Source organism: Camelus bactrianus, chromosome X, assembly GCF_048773025.1.
Source record: "Camelus bactrianus isolate YW-2024 breed Bactrian camel chromosome X, ASM4877302v1, whole genome shotgun sequence".
Lineage (NCBI taxonomy): Eukaryota > Metazoa > Chordata > Mammalia > Artiodactyla > Camelidae > Camelus > Camelus bactrianus.
The window spans coordinates 18401482-18417886 of record NC_133575.1 but is presented as its reverse complement, the minus strand read 5'-3'; the positions used below and the strand labels follow the sequence as shown (position 1 = coordinate 18417886).

At 46.1% G+C, this 16405-nt stretch overlaps 1 non-coding gene and 1 pseudogene across 1 annotated transcript; one reads left to right on the top strand and one right to left on the bottom strand.

Annotated features, from left to right (window-relative positions):
* Positions 1–5655: 5655 nt before the first annotated feature.
* LOC141576341 (transcription factor SPT20 homolog pseudogene) lies at positions 5656–8622 on the bottom strand (annotated as a pseudogene).
* Positions 8623–14047: 5425 nt separating this feature from the next.
* LOC123612332 (U6 spliceosomal RNA) lies at positions 14048–14154 on the top strand. Its single transcript, XR_006719547.2, has one exon. It is a non-coding gene; the product is annotated as a U6 spliceosomal RNA (small nuclear RNA).
* Positions 14155–16405: the final 2251 nt, after the last annotated feature.

The window sequence follows — 16405 nt, the reverse complement described above, 5'->3', positions numbered from 1 at the left end:
TCTTCTTTGAGGGAGGCCCTAGAGGAGGGAGGACGCCAGGTGAAAAACAGAACAGCCCCCTGTGCGGAGACCACCCCACCTCAGCAGATCCCAGCATCAGACCTGGAAAAGGACCACATCTGTAGAAGATCTCCGTCTCGCTTCTCCTCTCTCTGCCCTCCAGACGAGAGGATTCGATATTGAAATTGTAATTGGGACTGATCAGCTTTACCAACCAAGATAACCCAGAAAGTTATGAGATCTGCCCAAGGTGTTATTAAAGAAAAGGAGAAGGGGCTTGGTGCTGCAATGAAAGTAGTGATTGGAAAAAGTAAAACAGTTTCAAATATACAGTCCACCATGGAATCCAGACCTGTCAACACATTAGTTACAAGTACCCAGGCACAGGCATGAACTTCAGAAGAAGACAGAAAATATCAACACCATTTAATAGCTTTATTGCCTCAGGCAAGTCCTATCTGAGTTTCAGTTTCTTCATTTGTAAGAGGATAGTAATACCTAATAGGCAAGGTTATTAAAAGATTAGCGGCAGTGTATTAAATGAATAGAAGCTACTATTTATTAATGCATGTTTATGCATGTTCTGAGATATTTGTTCCCAGTTTCCTTTGACAAAAAATTTGAAGTAGTCTACGATAAAATACTGTCAAAATAAAAAATAAGGAGCAAGGAATGCTGAAGTGCTAACCATAAACTTGATTTCCATTTCAAATGCGGTTTTGAGTTCCTGGCAGCCAAGGTGCAAAGGGAAACCCGAGAACATGTACAACTCCAGTTATCAGAAAGGAGGAGGGATACTACTTTCTCAGGGGGAGATAAGCTTTTCTTGGCTCTAAATTTCAAAAGCAGTGTCTCAGGAGTGTTTCTGCGCTGGCTTGTAAATTACCTGAAACCTTGACTATTCTTTACCATGGGTTTCCAGACCTTTAGAACTAGTAATACAGTAATTGTGACTGGGACAAATTACTGAAGGTGAATGACCCAGATTTCTACACTTTGGATCACAGTAGTATTCTGCAGCAATTATTATCTCACAATTCAACAAATTCTCTCAGATGAGTTTTCCCTAATACATTCATTGTAAAATCACCTAAAGGACATTTAGACTCACCACTTCCATGCCCAAGGAAATGTTTTTATTTGTAACTCATGTAGAAGCTTTAGACAGGAAAGATCTAAGCAAAAGCACAGATATATTTTTAGGTGAAATTGCTAAAATCAAAAGACTTCTCTTTCCAGACCCATTGAGGCCTCTGAAGGCCACAGCACTCTTCCTTCAAGGCGAAGGTCACCTTTCAGGAGCATTAGCCCAAGAAATAAACAGCCTTTGCAAAATGGTGCTACAGGTGAGCTTTCCCACCCCAACTCCAGAGGCACCTCGACTAATCCGCACATGTGACCGTGAGTTTCCAGAGAAGATGCTACAAGAAGCTCCTGTCCTCCCTCGCCTTTACTTTAATCCCCACATAGGTTTTGCTTTTACCATATGGTAATTATTTCCAAATCACAAGTGCAAACACTCACTCTGATTGGAAAATTAGCAGATTTCAAACTCAGGTAATTTGTCCCTAATGAGGAACTTGTTGAACTGAATTTAACAATTAACTCACACACCCTTTGCTGCCTGCGGCTATGAGAGTGAAGCCGGGAAGAAGGAAGGGCAAGCCAAGGGCTGGTGCCCGGCAGGACTTCAGGCACAAGTTGAAGGTTGGGATGGAGTAAGGTGTGGCTGCAGGAGCACCAGGAACTTGACTGTTCAAATGGATATGTACAAACTGAATCTCCTTGCTGTACCCCTGAAACTGACACTGTAAATCAACTACACTTCAATAAAAAATAAAAATTAAAAAACAAAATGGATACATAGCGGCAGACCTCAGAGATACTGCAGGTTCACTTCTAGACCACCACAACAAAGCGAATATTGCAATAAAGCAAGTCACACGTATTTTCTGGTTTCCTGGTGCATATAAAAGTTATGTTCAAACTCGACTATAGTCTATTAAGTGTGCAATAGCATTATGTCTAAAAAGATGTACATACCTTAATTGAAAATATTTTATTGCTAAAAAATGCTATCATCTGAGCCTTCAGCAAGTTGTAGCAGTAAACATCCAAGACCGCTGATCACAGATCATCATAACACATAACAGTGAGAAAGTTTGAAATATTGGAAGAATTACCAAAATGGGACACAGAGACACCAAGTTAGCAAACGCTTTTGCAAAAATGGCACTGATAGACTTGCTTGATGCAGGGTTGCCACAAACCTTCAATTAGTAAAAACGCAATAAAAGTGAGTTACACCTGTATAGCCAATTTCAAATACATGCCGAAGTAGAGAGAAGAACGACTCCCCACGTACCCATCACCCCGCTCCCATGATTATCAACTCATGGTTGCTCTGGTGTCATCAGTGCCAAGGAGCTCGACACCTTGAAACTGGACAGGGAGGAGGACAGACAGGAAGAGAGAAAGAGCCAGTGGTGCATCTCCTCTCTTGCATTCCCTCAGATTCCAAGTTCCTCCAGGTACAGGTGGGATCCGGGAGCTTTCATTAACTGCTGGGACAGTTAGTGTCCCCATCATCAGCATTTTGAATATGGCAGGGCAGAACCAGGCAAAAGGCTGACCCTCGTTTTCCAGTCTCTCCCACCCTCCTTGCACCCTGGCTGGGGCCACTTGATCTCTACCTGCAAGTCCAGGCCCAGGTGACTACAGGCAGCGAGGATTCCTGGGAGCTCCGGCGTAGCACAAGGAAACAGCATTATCTCTCCCGCTCCAACTGTGTGCTCAGATGATTGGCCCCTGTCTTATCTCAAGAACTGGTACCCAGATCATGCCTGAGGCTCTGTCTCTGTGATCCACTCTGCTCTTCCATCCCTCTAGAACTACCCTGTCCAACACCATTGCCATGTGCAGCTACTGACCACTTGAAACATGGCTAGTGAGACTGAGGAACAAACTTACTTAGTTTTAGCTAATTTAAATTTAAAAACTGGTACTTGATTCAATTATTGGAAAACAATGTTTGGAAGGTGAATCTACATTGTCAATGGTAGATTTTATTTTTAAAAAATCTAAATAGAGATCAAATATTTCTGATGAAAATTAAGCATCCGAATTTAGACCAGCTATCTGTGTCTGGATTTTGAAGATACAGTAAGAATCAAAGAATGTAAAATCTCATGAAAATTTGAAACATATTGATTACACGTGGAAATGATCATCTTTTGGCTAAACTGGGTTAAGTAGGCTATTAAGGGGAATTTCTTCTGTTTCCTTTTAGTTACTAAAGTGTGGCTACTAGAAAAGTTAAAATTACATATCGGACTAACATTCCACTTCTCTTGGAGAGCGCTGACCTAGAACCAGAGTCCTCCCTTCCTTGAAACTATCCTGAAGGAATATAATCTTGTTCCCAAAACCCCACCTTGTGACAAGCGCCCCAACTCTGCCAAACATGTCCCACTGTACTAGATCCACCAGGTTTTTCCTGGATAATCATCACCTGAATCACTTTCTCTGATCTCTGTCAGAAAATTCTGAGGCCACCTACTTTCACACAACCACTGCACCATGAAGGGCCAGCCATTAAATCATGAAGACGCAGACGACATGAAACTAATTTTAGATGAAGTGATGAATCTGAGGTAGGGAGAGGCTCTAGGTTTTCATAATACTAAAATGAATAAAAAGTTTACTCACAAAACATAGCCAGTTAATACCCTGAAAAGGGTTTCTGTATCAAGTGCCAACCTTGCTGACGACTATTAGAGGGAAATAAACACAGACCACCAAACGGTAATCTGAAACACAGCTGAATTTACTCGCAGGCCTGGGAAGGGAACACGTTACTCAAGCACAGTTCAGCTGGGGTCTTCGAGCACTACTTGTAAGAACCACAGAGAGGACGGGGGGAGGAGGTACATCCTATCGAGTGAGATTCTGAGTTCAGCTTGGCTCCTGACATGGGGCATAAACTCTTCTTTGCAGCTGGTCATTGCACTGGTTCACTTCGTAAAAGTGCAGGCACCATTCCCGAACATGTCCAGGGTGGGCTACATAAAGCTTTAATGGGATCAGTGTCACCCCGATGGCATATCTGACGTGTTGACTTCAAGTTGCCTGAATCTTTCCTTAACAGGATCGGCAGCACCTTAGTACAGCTGCGTTAACCAAGTAAGAAGCACCGGTTACCCGTCTCTTCTCTCCTCTCTGTTGGAACTGCCAGACCAAATTTCCTTCTTCTCTCAGGACAAAAGGCAGGAAACATACATGTATACTTAGAAAAAATAATTTTAGATAGACAGGTTGTCCTTCAAACTTACAACAGACCAAAATGTAAGAGGCACTCAAACAGACACTGGTACACAAATGTTCACAGCCACATTATTCACAATAGCCAACAGGTGGGAGCAACTCAAATACACATCGGCAGACAACAGATAAAAAGATGTGGTGTACACAAACAAGGGACTGCCGTTCTGCCGTAAAAAGGAATGAAGTACTGATACGCGTTACAAGGTGGATGAACCTCGAAAACATTATGCCAAGAGGAAAGGGCCAGACAGAAGAGGTCGCATAGTCTTTGATTCCATTTAGAGGAAAAATCTAGAATGAGGAAGTCCCCAGAGACAGAATGCAAATTGTGGTTTCCAGGGCTGGGGGAGAGGAAGATGGAACTGGGTGCTGAATGGGTGCAGAGGTGGCTCTTGAAATGAGGAAAAGGAGTTGGAAATAGACAGAGGCGGTGGTTGTACAACATTGTAAATGCAGGAAATGCCACTGAACTGTACACTTTAAAATGGTTGTTTCTTATGTGAATTATATCACAGTAAAAAAAAAAAAAAGGGAAAAAAGGAAAACAGAAAAGTTCAAGGATCTTTTGAGTCCCAGGGAAACGAGAAAGAAGAAAAGAAGAAATGAGCGAACAGGGAGAACAGTTGTGATGACCAACCAGGGAGGGAAGGGGGGTCCACTTTAGAATCTAACAAGGCTGAGGACATCTGACAAGTGAACAAATACACTCATTTCCAGATGTTTAGCTGCAAATAACCCAGAGTTCTACAAACTGTAAAGGATTTTATAAACAGAGAAAACAGCTTGTCCCACAAGCACCTTCTCAAGGCCAGTGACTGCAGCCTGGAGGAGACCTGGGCTCTGTGGGTCACCGAGCGCAGATGGAGCCTCTTAAAGGGCTGGGGACCACCACACAAGCAGGCGCCTCTAACCCATCCCGCCTATTTGGAGATTTCCCATGGCCTCAATATAAGTGACAAGCATCATTTTGGGGGCGTTTTAGCTTTTCCCCCCCAAAACAAATGTGTAAAAATCGCATATCATACACTGCAAAAAAAACTTTTAAGTGAAATAAACAAATACCAAAGTGCGTTCTTCTGAAAGATGTTTCTAATACCTCATAGGTCACTTCAGTATATATTGTGTATGGTGAAACCATTTATAAAGAGCTGTGACCTTCCTGTGGCTACAACCCAGTGGACCTCGGTGACAGGACGCTAAGTGAGATGAGCCCGTCACACAAGACAAATCCTGTAGGACCTCAGTTCTATGAAGTATCTAAAGCACTCAGTCTCAGAGACACAGAAGACAGAGGGGTGGTGGCCAGGGACTGGGGACAGGGAGCAGGGGAGCTGGTGCCACTTGGGGAGAGAGTTTCACTTTTGCAAGAAGAAAACAACCCCAGAGATCTGTTGTACAACAGTGTGAATCCACTTAACACTACTGAGCTGCACTTAAAAACCGGGAAGACGGTAAATTTGACGTCTTTGTAACCTCTCTAAACATAAAAAACACTCATTTTGTTAAAGTGATACTGATTTTGACTTTATTGCTACTGCAGTTTCATTGCTTTAGAGAAACGCCAGGCTTCAGGAGTTTCAACTGACCCTAGTTTGGATCTGGTTACACGTGAGAACATAACAATAAAAATAACCTCTGTCAACAACCACCACCAAAAAATGACTTGGGTGAAACAATCCCAGTGTATTACGCCATTTCCCGGTTTCTAAGTAAAACTCATGGGGTGGCGTTTCTGGATAAAGTCTGTACATCTAACAAGGTGAAATACCGACGCATTAAAAAAAAAAAACCACCAAATGAGGCTGAAATAATTAATTTGGTCGATGCTCCTGTGCTGTGAAAAAGGGAGAAGGTAAGGCAGGACTCAGGACTTGGGAGAGCCTGGCGGGCCTCTATTCACTGCACCTTGTGACTGGCCGGCCGTCTGCTGGCCGGGCGAGGGCTGAGCTGCCGGGGCCGCCGGGGCCGTTGGCGTGGCTGCCGTGGCCGTGACCGTGGCCGCAGCCACCTGGCACTGCACGACCCTCCAGTGCAGCTGCAGAGCAGCGGCGCGCCGGGCCCTCTGCTGAGGGCGGTTGGGCCTAGGGGGGCTCTGGCCGGAGCCCGGCTGAGACAACACAAGTGCCTGGGGCTGCAGGAAACCCTGCGGTCTGCTGCGCTCCAAGACCACGGCTCGCGGCGCAGGGAGGGCTGTATTTGGACCCACCGAACTCTGTGCCCTCGGACCCTGTGACGCTGGCAGCGGGGGACCCGCGGCGGAGGGATGCTGCCCTGGCCGCTCTGGGATCAGCTGGTAGAGCCGCTGGGGCGGCGGCTGCTGGGCCCCGCGCTGGCTGTTCCAGAGCACGGAACCGCGGGGGAGCTGCACCAGGGCCAAGGGCCTGAGGCCGCGAGCACCTTGCAAAAGCAGTTGAACCTGCCTTGGAGGAGGAGCAGCCCGCGGTGCACTGGGTGACCCAGCTCGGGGAGGAAGGTGGCCCCGCGGGATCCCTGCGGGCTCTGTGGCCCCGGTGGCGGAGCTGCTCCCCGAGGCCTGGCCTCCGCGACCAGGGCCCGCCACTCTGGTGACGCTCAGGCCGGCGCAGGGGGCCGCCATCCCGGCTGCTGCGGCGGCTTGGGCGGCGGCGGCGGCGGCAGGGATCCTCCTCTGTGATGGGGTGGCGGCAGGAAGCGAAATAACTCCATTCAGCTCCACAGAGGATTTACTCGGTGGCTCAGGAGCAGGGGCTGGAGACAGAGACGCAGGAGAGCTACCCGCCTGCAGCGAAGTAAAACGGTCACCCCAGGAGCTCTTTCCTGGGTGCCAGGGAACTCTCGTGGGGGGAGGGGGAGGTTTGGCTCCCCTGCCCAGCACTGAAGACTGAACCCACCCAGTCTTAGGCTGTTCTGCTTCTTTCCTTGGAGAAGGTTGCCTGAGACCGGCTGAGCCACCAGAGCCAGGTGACATCTGGCCTGGACACTGGGCGCTCTCCTGGACCAGTTCCTCCAACCCAATGAACACCCTCCTGGCATCAGTCTTTAGACCCGACACGAAACTCTTGGAATGGCCATCTTCAGGGGAGTGGGGGGGAAACAGGCCTCTCTCCCATGGGGCTTCTTTACCAGACCTTTTTCCCAAGGAAAGGGAATTATCAATTGGCTGCCTGACGGTCAGCTTTGTGGCCTGGGACTGAGGGGCAGCCTCATATCCAAATACAGAACCATCTTGTACCTCATGGGCTGGCCGGACCGCTGGCTGTGAGTCATCATGTGTGACAGGCTTCTTACTTTTAGCGTATTTCTCCACGTCCACTTCAGAAGGTACTGCCAAGTCACAGGGTCTCTGTTTCCATGTATCTACACGATTTCCTGCTTTAAAATTTTTGAGGCCATAATGCTCACCTGTTTTACTTTCCCTTATTTTTTTGCAAGAAGCCAGTACTCTTAGCTCTGGAGGAGGTGAACAATGATATAGCTCCAGCTGCCGATTCAGAGACGCAGAAGAAAACCTCTTGAAGCTCCTTTTCATGGGGAGAGTGTTCAGCTTTTGCTTGTTATAGAGCATTCTGTTGGCAGTGCAGGCTACTGATATGGAAGGGTCTAGACACAGTGGTTCAGCTGTGGCTAAGATCAGCTGGCTCTCAAGCAAAAGTTTGTCCTCTTGGGTCCATTTCTGGTTATCGCTGGCTATGGCCTCTACATCACAGGCTAAAGTCTGCATCGTGGGACGTAAGAGAATATGCCTGCTTTGGTAACCGGGAGGTTCCCTGTTACTGGACTGCCTGTAGTCCCGGATTTCAGCTATGACACACCCATCGTGAAAAACGTTAACCTGAGACTTTTCCAGGAGATCCACCAAAACAGGGGGTAATTCTTCTGCGTCCAAGTATTCGAGTAATTCCCCTTCCTCATAAGGCAGCCGAATGCTCTCCGAAAATGATCCATTTTTTCCCTTGAGCATCAGGGAATAGCCCTCCTTTCCTGGGTACAGGTTGACCACCAAACATGGCAACGACTCTCTCCGAACAAGCTTCTCTAACAAGTTCACGTTGCTTCGCAATTCCTCCGGAATGGCAGGCTCTTTTTCACATTCTTCAACGTAAATGTCATAAAGTTTTTCCGAGAGAGATGTTTGCCCACTAGATGAGTGTTTCCTTTTCGGGGGTCTCTGTTGGGCACTTTCAATGATGTACTCCGCACGATCCAAAGCTCCTTCTACAGCTTGCTGCATTGTGGTACAAAAGAGGGGCCCTAAAAGAAGAGACAACGTAAGTGCATCGATGACCGGACTGAAAACCTGTCGGCAATACGGATGTACAGTCTTGCAAACGCGGCCACTCTGCAGTGGAGCGCCCAGCCTCACCTCAAAATGGACAGCAAGAAACCTGCTCCCAAAGTAGCAGCGCGCAAAATACTTGCGATCTGGAGAAAGACCGAAATGTGTGGAAGCAGCCACCGCAGTGGATCTCGCCTCGTGGCGCTGCAGAACGGCCGGAAGTGGATGTGGAACGCTCACCCTTCCCCCTCCTCCCGCACGCCCCGCAACCCTGCCTCCCCGCCCTGGCGCATCCGTGTGTGCGCATGCGTGGTTCGCAAGCTAAGACTTCCGGTTTTCCTTCCCCGGTGCGAGGCCCGTGGCCGGCGCTTCCAGTCCTAGTCTCCGCATTTCCGCTGAGGGCTGCCGGCTGGACATTCTTTTCATATGACCTTGAAAGCATGCACCCCAACGCACAAGCAGCCAGCGAGAAAATACGTGAGTTTTTGCTGAGGCTTTAATACGCACCGGTTTTCTCGGAAATTCTGTTGCCGACAAGGTCCTGGAAGGTGGTCATTTCTTCTCTGCGCGATCACTTCACCAAGAATTATTCCTTTGGGGGGGCTCTCTTGTTTGTTCTCAATGGCAGGACTACTCGTGGTGTCCGTCACCAGTTTAACACACCTAGAGAGTCCCCATTTGTAGCCCTTGCCTACATGCAGGCTCGCTGTATTTGGTGCAAGCATCAGAATTCTTCACTGAATCGCCCAGTGATCGGCCTAGCGGTTTTCATAGGGATGTGCAGGTAAGACGACCTTCTTTTCCCGAAGTACTTACCTTTTAATTGCCTGTGTATCACAGAAGGGGCTTTACCGTCTTTTTTAAAGTATGTGGTAGGTAAGTTGTATTGTCTACGATTTACAGTTCAGGATTAAACTGTTTGTTTTAAAAGGTGGTTGGCCTCCGATACGGTTGAGAACTATTGTTCCAGGTGATGGCAGTGCAGTTTAACTGGAGGCCATAGCTACAGGCCTAACGGTGGGTGGAGGGATAGGATGGAGTCCTAGATAGTTTATGGGCCATTGTTCTCCAGTAATATTGTTGCCTTGAGATCGGCCAGCCTCTTTGGGCAGGTTTTTAAAAAGAATCTCTTGATGTTTAGATGCAGACATAATGATAATAGAATATTCACAGTGAAGAACCACAAATGAGAGGACCCCAAGACAAATTCGTGAAACTCCTGAATCGTAGACTACTATACAATAAATGTGTTTTCTCACCAATAGCAATTGTGATAATTACATATTACAGTAGATACAGTCTATTGAAATAGCATCAGAAACTCCTTGACTAAGAGTTCCTGAAACATGACCCTTGCTCAGCAATAGACAGGCAAGAATCATTTTCTCCTGGCATATCAGTTGCCTTTGTATACAGTCATCCCTCAGTATCGATGGGGAACTGATTCCTGGGCCCCTCCGCCCCCTCCAGTGGATACTAAAATCCAAGGATGCTCAAGTCCCTTACAGTAGGCCCTCGGTACCCTCATGCCCCTGTTCTCCATCCGCAGATTCCGTAATATTCGATCTGGGGAGGGTAGAAACCGCGCATGTGGAACCCGTGGATAAGGAAGGCCAGTGGACCTGTGGATGCCTCAAGGGGGCCTGAAATCAGTTTAGTGTCTTAACTCTTTTAAGCATCCTCTGTCTATCTTTTTTCCCCTCCACATACCCAGATTTAGGCTAAATGTAAAACTGGATAGTTAAACCATATTTTGCTGTCCAGTAATCCAAATAGCCAATGTTAATAAAGCCCAAATTAATGAGGTGAACATGAGCTCTGTCCCTCACTCAAAGCACTGCCTTACTCTTCCAACCTGCATAGATGAACTTAACTGCCTGCCAGACTTGCAGGCTTCTCACCAACCGTGATCCCCTTCTCCTTCTGTCCTCAGGAATTTGCTGTGTGTTGGGTCTGGAAAAGGATGTCTATACCGGGATTCCATGTAGGTGGGGAAGCCAATTAAAAAGGGAAAGCTCTGCTTTCTTGTGGATCTGAACTAGACTCTGTTGGAGGAGAAGAGGCCCGCTGGACCCGTGTTTGAGTCAGGTTATCCTCCTCAAAAGTAAGGAAGTCCAAGACTTCTGCTGGCTGCTCCTGGCCTGCAGACTAGACCCCCTAGCTTCTCAGCATGATGACGGAGGTGGGCTGGGACAAGGGTGAGGCACCCGGGGCCTAGGGCACAAGGCTGAAGGAGACACTCCCTCTCGGGATGGGCAGGTCCCATCAGGGTCAGGCCCTGGGTGCCTCGTTTGCCTCACCTTGTCCCAGCTCTGCAGACGGGCCCCTCAGCACCTGGTGCTGCCTCCTTCCTACCTCATCTCTCTCCTGTCTTTCCCACGCTTTCTGTGCTCCGAGCATAGTCACCACGCCACAGACAGGCCCACCCTCCAGGCTCTGTGCCCTCTCTGCTTCGTCACGTGCCAGTCTCCACCTGTCACCTCAGAAGTCCCTTCCTGACTTCCAGCAAGCTCACTGCTTCTCTCTGCTATTCTGCCAGAGCACACATGCCATATGCCTCATCAGGGCCAGGCTTCACCCTGGAGAGGGATCGAGTGTTGGCGCCATTCTCCACACCCAGCCGCTGGATTCCCTGAAGGCAGACACGCTGTCTTGTCCGTCTTTGTCTGGTCACCAACTTGGTCATTACTTGGCAGCAGGTTGGTACAAGAATGAAGGAAAGATTGACCCCATGTTCTAGTTACTTCAGCTCCAGGCTCGTGTGAAGTAACTATTTTATCCCCTTTTTAGAGATGAGAAAAGGACCCAGAGCCAGGTCTGCTGACCGTGGCGCTGTATATACTGTCCCGGGGTGTCTGAGCCTTGGCGCTGGTGACATGTGTTGTGTGGGCGGCGGGGGACTTTCCTGTGCACTGTAGGATTTTAGCAGCGCCCTGGCCTTACCCACTAGCTGCCAAGGCACTCATCCCAGTTGTGATAACCAAGCATGGCTCCAGATACTGCCCAGTATGCCTCAGGGGGCAACATCGGCCCCCTGGTTAGGAGCCACTCAGCTACGCTGCTCTGTAAGCCACGAGTGACATCCAGCTGCAGCCCCTAAGCTGACGTCCCCGGGTCCCCCTCACTCAGGAGAAAGGTGTATCTGCCCACTGTGTCGCGGGAGGGACTCGTAGTTCACTTGTTGTGTTGACTGTGTCTTGGGTTGGGCTCCCCGGAAGTAAACCCTGACAAGAGGATTCGAGGGCAAGGAGTTTCTTTGGGAGCTGATCCCAAGAGACAGTGCTCAGGGAAAGGGCAGCTGAGTCAGGGGTGGGAAAGAAGGCAACAAAAGGCACATTCCTGAGCAGAAGACTGCGGTGCACACTGCCCTGCCGGGGAGCTCCGGGGGACAGCGCAGAACCAGCCTCAGGGGGTCCACCCTAGAGGCAAGGGAGCTGGGGTATTGATCCATCCACTCCTCTGTCGTTGGCTGAGGACAGTCCCGAGGGCATTGTTCCCTGTCAGTCTGGGTTGCCACATACGAGAGCCACTCGTGCTGATGTGGCCTGGAACGCCCTCCTAGAGGGTGTCGTGAGTGCTTGCCGGGACAGTCTGTCCGCATGTCCCGGGTGGAGATACCGCCGGGAGATGGGCAGGGCGCTGGCGTCATCCGCTACACCTGTGACTGAAGCCGAGCGGGAGAGGTGGGCCACTCCTGCTTGACGGTGTAGAGAAACGAGCCGTGGAATATATCTAGGCCTATGGAGAAGTCAAACTGCGCTGTCCAAGTGAGATGGGCAGTTTCATGTGAGTGTTTTGTCAGCTGTTAAAGCCCACAGGGCCACAATGGAGGGTGTGGCCCACTCCTGCTCTCCACAGGGGGGGCCCCCAAGGCCGTCTGGCCACAGGCGCGCTGGACGAGTCTCTGATCCTGGCTGTGGGTGCTTTCCGGAGAGCTCTAGTTGGCCTGGTGGTGCTTATCATGGCCCCGCCTTCCGCTGCACTGAGCTCCCTAATTGCCTGGTCTTTGCACACGATGAGGGTTTTTAAAAATTACTCTCAGTGCACACTGTCCTTGGAACCTTCCAAGCACATTAACGAGCCCATTGGCTGATGATGAGGACTCCGACTGCTGCCCTCCTGCACAGCAGGTCGACATAGATGCACAAGCTGAGAAAACTCACAGCCAGATTAAGATATGCTAGAGGAAGAGAACTGAATGAACTGCAATAGTTCATTAGTTCCTTAATTTACAATAGTAAACTGGTTTGCTCCATACTCATTGAGGTCAATGAAGACTTTTTTTTTTGTAATGATATACACAGAGGAAAATTTCTGTTTTTCAATTTACAGTTCTCTGAGTTTTGAAAAATGTTGTCAATCATGCGCCCATTCCTCCATCAAGATATGGAATTGTTCCAATGTGGAAAAAAATTCCCTCTTGCAAATTTGGAGTCAATTTCTCCCTCACCCAGAGACCCTGGCAACCATCGATGTTTTCTGTGCCTATAGATAAGCTTTTCCAAAATGTCATATAAATGGAGTCATAAATCATATAGCTTTGAAGACTGGCTTCCTTAACATACCTACATTTAAGATCCACCCATGTTGGTTCATGTTTTATTAGTTTGTTCCTTCTTATTGCTGCATAGTATTCCATTATGTGGCTATAGTGGGTTAGTTTACCCATCTAACAGTTGAATGATATCTGGGTTGCTTCCAGTTTGGGGTGATTATGAACAATATCAGTATAAACGTTTGCAAATAAGATTTTCTGTGAACGTAAGTTTTCATTTCACTTCAGTGAACATCTAGACTTGGCAATGTTGGGTCATGTGGTAAGTTTAAGTTTAACTTTGTAAGAAGCTTCAAACTGTTTTTTAAAGTGGCTGTGCCATTTTGCATTCCCATCAGCAATGTTTAGAGTCTCGTTGTGCTGCATCCTTGCCAGTACTTGGTATTGACTGATTTGTTTTAAACCATTCCAATAAGTGTCTGGTGTATCTCACTGTGGTTTTATTTTCCATTTCCTTAATGACTAGTGATGTTGAGTATCATTTTATGAGCTTATTTTCTCTTATATGTTTGCTGATGTGTCTCTTCAAATATTCTGCCTGTTTTTTATTGGGTTGTTTCTTATCATTGAGGTTTGAGAGTTCTTATATGATCTGGATACAAGTCATTTAGGAGAAAGGTGTTTTGCAAATATTTCCTCCAGTATGTAGCTTATCTTTTGATTTTCTTAACAGTGATTTCTGAAGAGCAGAATTTCTTAATTTTTATAAAGTCTAATTGATCACTTTTTTCTTTTCTACATTGTGCTTTTGGTACCAGATTTAAGAAATCTGTGCCTAAGCCAAAGTCATAAAGACATTCTCCTATGTTTTCTTCTAGAAGTTTTATAGTAGGTAGCTATATATTTAGGGTTATTGTCCATTTTGAATTCACTTTTGTATAAAGTATGAGGTATAAGTCAAGGTTCATTTTTCAGTGCTCACTTTGGCAGCACATATACTAAAATTGGAATAGTACAGAGAAGATCAGCATGGCCCCTGCACAAGGATGACATGCAATTTCATGAAGCATTCCATATTTTTATGTTCATAGCAGTACTATTTACAATAGCCAAGACATGGAAGCAACCTAAATGTCCATCAACAGGTGACTGGATAAAGAAGAGGTAGTATATTTATACAATGGAATACTATTCAGCCATAAAAAAGAATAAAATAATGCCACTTGCAGCAACATGGGTGGACCTGGAGATTGTCCTTCTAAGTGAAGTAATCCAGAAAAAGAAAGAAAAATACCATATGATATCACTCATATGTGGAATCTAAAAAAAGAAAAAAGGAAACACTAATGAACTCATCTACAAAACAGAAACAGACTCGCAGACATAGTAAACAAACTTATGGTTACTGAGGAGAAGGGGTGGAAAGGGATAAATTGGGAGTTTGAGATCTGCAAATATTAACTACTATATATAAAATAAATAAACAACAAGGTCCTACTGTATAGCACAGGGAACTATATTCAATACCTTGTAATAGCCTATAATGAAAAAGAATATAAAAAGGAATATATATACATATATATATAAATATTTAACTGAACCACTATGCTGTACACCAGAAATTACACAACATTGTAAACCGACTATACTTCAATAAAAGAGAAAAAGGTTCATTTTTTGCATATGGATATCCAAGTGCTCCAGGATCATTTGTTGAAAAGACTGTCCTTTCTCCATTGAATTGCCTTCCCACCTTTGCAAAAAATCAGTTCACCATATATGTGAAGCCCTATATCTGGACTCTCAATTCTGGTTCACTGATTTGTCTATATTTGTGCCAATACTACTATGTCTTAATTACTGTAGATTTATAATAAGTTTTGAAATCGGGTAGTCATAAAGCTTCAACTTTGTTCTTTTGCAGAACAGTTTTGGCTATCCTAGTCCATTGGTCTTTCCATATATTTTAGAATTATCTTGTCAATTTCTACAGATTGTCAGGTCTAAACCCTAGTTCCACTAATTATCTGTCTGTCCTTGAGAAAGTTACTTGATTCTTTTGTGCCCCTGTTTATTCATTTATAAATTGGGGTGATGATGAAGAAGATGATGATTATGATGATGATGTCTACTTCATTTAGTTGTTTTGAAGTTTAAGTGACATAACCCATATAAACCATATCCATATAGAAAAATGCTTGTGACACAGAACTCATTAAAGGTTAGCCATTTTTTCCCTCACCACCACCCTTCTGATGGCCTCAGAACCCTTTTATTTCTTTAAGACAGTGGGGGAACTAATAAACAGTTTGAAGAGAAAGAATAACTTCTTTTAGCATGTTAACTGGAACCATGGTGAGGACAATGGACTAGAATGGGGTGAGACTGGTGGCAGGAAACAGGTTAGAGAGTGACTGCAATATCCCAGTGGCAACTGATGAGGTCAATGTTAGTGAAGATGCAAAGGACATACTTGAGTCATTTCTCAGGTAGACTGAGGCTTGACAAGTAATTGGTTATAGCAGTTGAAAACAAGGAAAGAGTTGAATTTGACCCAGAATCACTAGCTTTAAGAGATTAGTGGCTTCTGATGACTTATATGATATTATCACATGTAATTCACAATCTTTTCTAGGGGGGTTAATATTGTAGGAAGTTGGGGAATGGTGGCATTCCTTAGACTGTAAACTACTCTAAGGGCAGGGACTGCTATTTTTGCTCAATACTGCTTATCTAGGGCACAGCACGATTCCTTGCATATAACTAGGTACTCGCAGTGGACAGAATAACAGTCCTCCCAAAGATGTCCACATCCTACTCTTTGGAACCAGTGACTATGTTCCCTTCCAGTGCAAAAGAGACTTCGCAGGTATGATTAAGCTATGGAGCCTGAGATGAAAATACTACCCTTGATCTTCTGGGTAGGCCCAGTATAATCACAGGGGTCCTTATAAGGGAAGGAGGGAGGGATGCTACGCCACTGGCCTTGAAGATGGAGGAAAGAGCTATGAGTCAAGGAATGCAGATGGCCTCTAGGAGCTGGAAAAGGCAAGGAAACAAATCCTCCTTGGAGTCTCCAAAAAGGAACGCAGCCTTGTCAACACCTTAATTTTTTCTTAGTGAGATCCATTTCAGACTTCTGCATCCCAGAACTGTAAGTTTATACATTTGTGTTGTTTTAAGCCACTGCATTTCTGGTAATTTATTATAGCAGCACTAGAAAATGAATATATGTTTTATGTGATGAATAGTGTTGAGAATTAGGGAAGACCTGTATTCTGCTGCCTGTAGTTCACTGAATCTAGGTTTGTGGAACTTCATACCTCTCTAAC